Raw genomic sequence first — 6,708 nt, forward strand, 5'->3', positions numbered from 1 at the left:
ATATTTCCATTATTTGCCTGTTTTCTTTTTTTATTTGTCTCCCCTACTAGAAAGTGTTTTCATATGGCTAGGGACAGTGTTCATCATGCTTATTATCACTTTATCCTCCAGTTCTCAGCAGACCCTGGCATGTAGCAGTAGCTCAAGAAATATTTGTTGAATAAATAAATGAATTCTAATTAGGCATGTCACTAGCCAGGTAAGGGGAAAACAATGAAAAAACAATGAGATCTACAATATAAAAATATAACTCCAGCATTATGTAATTTTTGTTTAATGGGCACCTAATTATGAAAAACTTTGAATAATAATAATATAATAATATTAATATATAATAATAATATAATAATAATAATGTCAGTGGGGAGCCACAGAAGAATTTTCAGCTGGGGAAGGACATGATCAAGACAGCATCTTTATACTGTACATAGAAAACCCTACAGATAGTATCAGAAAATTGCTAGAACTAATCAGTGAATTTAGCAAATTTATAGGATACAAAATCAATACACAGAAATCACTTGTATTTCTATATACTAACAATGAAAAATCAGAAAGAGAAATTTAGGAATCAATCCCATTCACCATTGCAACAAAAAGAATCAAATATCTAGGAATAAACTTACCTAAGGAGACAAAGAACTGTACACAGAAAATTATAAGACACTAATGAAAGAAATCAAAGATGACATAAACAGATGGAGAGATATTCCATGTTCCTGGGTAGGAAGAATCAATACTGTGAAAATGACCATGCTACCAAATGCAATCTACAGATTCAATACGATCCCTACTAAATTACCAATGATATTTTTCACAGAACTAGAACAAAAAATTTCACAATTCATATGTAAATACAAAAGACCCCAAATAGCCAAAGCAGTCTTGAGAAAGAAGAATGGAGCTGGAGGAATCAACTTTCCTGACTTCAGATTAAACTATAAAGTTATAGTCATCAAGACAGTATGGTACTGGCACAAAAACATAAATATAGACCAATGAAACAAGATAGAAAGCCCAGAAATAAACCCATGCACCTATGGGTACCTTATTTTTGATAAAGGAGGCAAGAATATACAGTGGGGCAAAGACAGCCTCTTCAATAAATGGGGATGGGAAAACGGGACAGCTACATATAAAAGAATGAAATTAGAACACTTCCTAACACCATACACAAAGATAAAACTCGTAATGGATTTAAAGACCTAAATGTAAGACCAGAAACTATAAAACTCTTAGAAGAAAAAACATAGGCAGAATACTTGATGACATAAATCAAAACAAGATTTTCTATGACCCACCTCAGGAACCTATAAGCAAGGTGAAAAGACAACCCTCAGAATAGGACAAAATAATAGCAAATGAAACAACTGATGAAGGATTAACTTCCAAAATATACAAGCACTCATACAACTCAATACCAGTAAAACAAACAACCCAATCAAAAAGTGAGAAAAAGACCTAAACAGACATTTCTCCAAAGAGGACATACAGATGGCTAACAAACACATGAAAAAATGCTCAACATCGCTCATTATTAGAGCAATTCAAATCAAAACTACAATGAGATATCACCTCACACCAGTCAGAATGGCCATCATCAAAAAGTCTACAAACAATAAATGCTGGAGAGGGTGTGGAGAAAAGGGAATGTTCTTGCTCTGTTGGTGGAAATGTAAATTGATACAGCCTTTATGGAAGACGATATGGAGATTCCGTTAAAAACTAGGAATAAAACCACCATTTGACCCAGCAATCCCACTCTTAGGCATATACCCGAAGGAAACAAAAATTGAAAAAGACACATGTATCCCATTGTTCATTGCAGCACTATTTACAATAGCTAGAACATGGAAGCAACCTAGATGTCCATCAACAGATGAATGGATAAAGAGGTTGTGGTACATATATGCAATGGAATATTACTCAGCCACAAAAAGGAGTGCCTTTGAGTCAGTTCTAATGAGGTGGATGAACCTAGAACCTATTACACAGAGTGAAGTAGGTCAGAAAGAGAAAGATAAATATCATATTCTAACACATATATGTGGAATCTAGAAAAATAGTACTGAAGAATTTACTTACAGGGTAGCAATGGAGAAACAGACTTAGAGAACAGACTTATGGACATAGAGGGGAGGAGAGGGTGAGATGTATGGAAAGAGTAACAAGGAAACTTACTTTACCATATGTAAAATAGATAGCCAATGGGAATTTTCTAAGGAAATATGGCTAAGCAAACTCAATCAGGGGCTCTGTATCAACCTAGTGGGGTGGGATGGGGAGGGAGATGGGAGGGAAGTTCGAAAGAGAGGGGATATATGTATACCTATTGCTGATTCATGTTGAGGTCTGACAGAAAACAACAAAATTCTGTAAAGCAACTATCCTTCAATTAAGAAAAAAAAAGCACCTGGGGATAATGTATCTAATTGCTGTGTTCGGGGCTGGTTTCACAGAAAGACCATGTAGGAGGAAATTTCAAAGTGAGATGATAACAGCTTGGAGTGTGGGCTGGTGGTGGAAGTTGAAAGGCATGAGATTGGGATAGAAGATTCAGTGAGCTTCTCACCAGATTGGAAAGGGGGTCAGCAGATGGGGAGTGTCTGTATAGTTGAAAGCAGAAGCACACTTTAGAAATATGGAAGTTTGGAGAACAGGCCAACTGTGTTTGGATGAGATGATAGGTTAATTTAGACACATGGAGTTTTAGATAGTGGCTGGTCATAAAGTGAAAACACCCAGTCCCCGGTTAGAAATTCAGGACTGGATCTTGAGAGAGAGATCAGAGCTGGAAACCTGCACACAGACATTAGACTCATGGAAGTGATGGAGTAGGAAGAGAAAAGCCAAAGACTAAAGCCAGCCTTGAACACTGAATAGTTACAAGTAGCAGGAGGATCGGGAGTGGCTGATGAAAGGGCCAGAGCAAGCAGAATCAGCAAAGGGTCTCAAAGGCCAAAGTAAGGGGGTGGACAGTATTTTGAGGTCCAGCCCCCTCTCTTGCTCTTTGGCTGTCAGACTTTGTGAGGCCTCTTTTAGGAGCAGAGGGAAATATCCTTCAACCTGACTCCCTTGCCTCTAACCACCTGGGTGGCTGGGGGCCCCAAGGCTCCATGAGCCTTTGAAGAAGATTCTAGGGAAAGGAAAATGGAGAAATATGATCAATAACAAGTCTTGTTTTTGTTTTTTTTTCCCCACTTCATATGCAGGAAGAAATCCAGGGCTGTAGCTGGTGCTATGATGGGTGTATTCTGCATGTTCAAAAGGTCATCTGGCATGGAGACAGGCTAAATTATTGCTGGAGTGTATGAATCTGAGGAGGTTCTCCATTAACATTTATTAGGAATTGTCATCGCTTCAACCCGAATGGGCCCCAGATGTGGAAACCCCGGCTGCCCCAGACTTCTCTTCCGGGCTGCAATCTCTCCTCTGATTTATTGTTATTAAACATGACCAGATTTTGTAGAGGGGAAAATTGAAGAAAGCAACACACACATGGGGAACTGTTGGGTGCAGGCTGCCAAGAGAAACAAGCCATTTTATTCTATCTGGTGACAGTGGGAGCACATGGAGACACAAACCATTGTGCCTCTTTCCTAAATCAAAAACACACAGGCCTGAACCTCTAGGCATCTGTTCACAGGGCAAATGTCTTCACCCTGAGGGTGAGCAAGGGTCAGTTGAAGGTAATGAGAAAGGCTAAAAATAGTCTGCTCTTAGAATTCTAGAAGCCACGGCAGGGACCCTCTTCCTCAAAATATATTACCTTCCAGGGCAGACTACTTCTTGGGAGTAAGTCACACCCTCTGGATATTAGGTCATTTTTCTTATCAGTAATAGTTACTCTTCCACTGTGTAATGATTGTGAAAGATCCCAAGAAGTCAAAGTTAGAGCCCCACCTTCAGGTCTCTTATAATCTATTTCATTTATTCACTCATTCAACATAATTTTATTAAGCACATATGATGTATCAGGCACTGTCACAGGTGTTGAGGAAATATTAGTAAACCAGAGAGATGAAGTCCAGGCTATCAGGGCACCGACATATATGTGAGGGAACAAAGTCAGAAGCTATGATAACAGTAGCTGATAGGCAAAGAAGTGTGTGAAAAGGAAGGCAGCAGAAAGAAAAGATACTGTATTAGGAATTAGGAAACCTGAATCCCAGTCCTGGCCCCACTCCCTAAGAGTCTTGTGCCCTTACATAGGCTATTTAACTTTTTGAAACCCCAGCTTCTTGATTATAAAATGGTGATAAACCTGCCTCACCTTATCTCATAGATTTCTTGTAAAAATTAAACGATGTGTTTGAGAGCTTCCCTGGTGGCTTGGTGGTGAAGAATTCGCCTGCCAATGCAGGAGATGCGGGTTCAATCCCTGGGTTGGGAAGATTCCCTGGAGAAGGGAATGGCAACCCACTCCAGTATTCTTGCCTGGGAAATCCCATGGACAGAGGATCCTGGCGGGCTACAGTCCATGGGGTCGCAAAAGAGTCAGACTTGACTTCATGACTAACAATAACAATAACAAATGGATTTGTAGAGTTCCTTGTAAATTGCAAGTTGCACTATGGTGTCAGGAGCTTTTGTGATAAGTGCCAAATAAATGAAAAGGCAAGTGTTATAGGACAGTATGTTCCTGAGCCAGAAATCTGGGGACTCTTTTGCTTTCTCTTGGAAGAAGGAACAAGGATTATCCCCAGGCATAGGACACATGTCCCTGTGCTGTGCTTAGTCGCTCAGTCGTGTCCAACTCTTTGCGACCCCATGGACAGTAAGTAGCCTTCCAGTTTCCTCTGTCCATGGAGATTCTCCAGGCAAGAATACTGGAGTGGAGTGGGTTGCCATGCCCTCCTCCAGGGAATCTTCCCAACCCAGGGATCAAACCCAGGTCTCCCACATTGCATGTGGATTCTTTACCATCTGAGCCACCAGGGAAGCCCAAGAATACTGGAGTGGGTAGCCTATCCCTTCTCCAGGGGAACTTCCCAACCCAGGAATCAAACTGGGTTCTCCTGCATTGCAGGTGGATTCTTTACCAGCTGAGCTACCTGGGAAGCCCCATGTGTGCCTAGGGGAGTCTTTTAATCATGGGATCTGGATATCTTGCTGATCTTACTAACAGACCTTCACTATGCCTTTTCCTAGAAATGATTCTATGCAGGAGTTGTGGCAAGTGAACACAGGTAATGAGGAAAGTCTCAAAGGCACTGAATCCGATTACCTTTGTCGCTGCTTTGTCCCCCTTTAAGATTATCTAGGTTCTGAGGAGAAGGAATTATGTTCATTCATTTCCTTTATCCACTTTCCACCTTTACATCCCTTGGCCACCCCCAATGTATTTAGAGCATATGTATAAGTTAGCACACACACACTTGCATTGTATCTGGAATTAATGGGGATATCCCTAGGGCCTGACTTTCTTATACCAAGAACCAAAGCCACAGCTGCTTCCTCCTGTTTTGGAATGTGGCTAACCTTGTGGTATCCTTCCTAAGCCTCACAAGCCCATACATCCTTGACATATAAAGGATAAAGGCTTAACCTGCTCCCTAGCACTCATCACTCGCTGAGTGAGGATTCCCATTAATCCAAAAACAGGAGCATCTCTGGCTTGTGCATGTTCAGGAATGGGAGTACCGCCCAAGAGTTTTCTCCTGGTGGCCATACTTCCAACACACAAACACAAGCACATTTGTTTATTCAGTATTTAGGGTTTCTGAATAGTTTCTAGAGCTGTGCCTTCAAAAGGGCTTGCATTATGTGCCAGCCATGGAGAGGGGCCTGAATCATAGCCAAGGTCCATCAGTAAGGACACTCTGGCAGCACCAAGGATACAGTGGCCCTTGGGTTGTTATTCTACCCAGGGGAAAATTCTGGTGAGGATTTGGGGGCACTTCCCACTTATTCCATTGCAGAGTTTGGCTGAAAATGTTTTCCTTTTAGGAGATCACTGACTTTCTCAAGCCACTTTGACTGTGGGGGTGAGAACAAAGAGAGGAGGAAATAGAGGAGGTTGTAGGGAATTGGAAATATTCTCTGAGGGTTTCCTCCAGTGGAGAGGACTGTCTTCAGCGAAGCCTCTGCAAATCCACTTCTTTCTAGCTTGGTGCTGGGAGGAGGGGGCAAACAGAGAACAGAATCCAGGGAGACAACTGAGATTATTGAGTTACACCAGAGAGTATCTGGATAGAAGGAAAAGAAGAGGAGGTAAGAAGTGGGAAGGGAATGACTAAGGGGGATTTTTACAGCTCTGATTTTTCATTAGACAAGCTCACTGGGGCTTAGATGGTAGGATGAGTGTGGCCTAAGAGCCTGTTATCCAAAAGGTAGTTCACAAGCCTCAGCATCAGCCTCACCTGAGATCTTAGGCCATGACCAAAACCTGTTGAATCAGAAATCACCTTGTAACCCCTAAACCATTAGTTTGGCCACTGAAGTTTCAAAAGCCTAGGATCCTAGGGTGGGAATGACTACTTGCAATGACCCACCAAAGTCTGTGCTGGATGACCTCTCCTTCCTTTTCCTCCCCTGTTCTTGAAGCTAGTGTGGGGGAGTGACCCCTAAGAATAGCTTCAGCAGGCTCCCTTGCCCTCTGATTTCTGGTTGGGTTCAGCCAGTGTTCAGGAAACAGTGCCTTTACCTGAAGTTTTTAAAGGGGAAAGTGAAAGTTGCTTAGTCATGTCCGACTCTTTGAGACCCCAT

The sequence above is a fragment of the Cervus canadensis genome, chromosome 1 (assembly GCF_019320065.1).
Source record: "Cervus canadensis isolate Bull #8, Minnesota chromosome 1, ASM1932006v1, whole genome shotgun sequence".
Classification (NCBI taxonomy): Eukaryota; Metazoa; Chordata; class Mammalia; order Artiodactyla; family Cervidae; genus Cervus; species Cervus canadensis.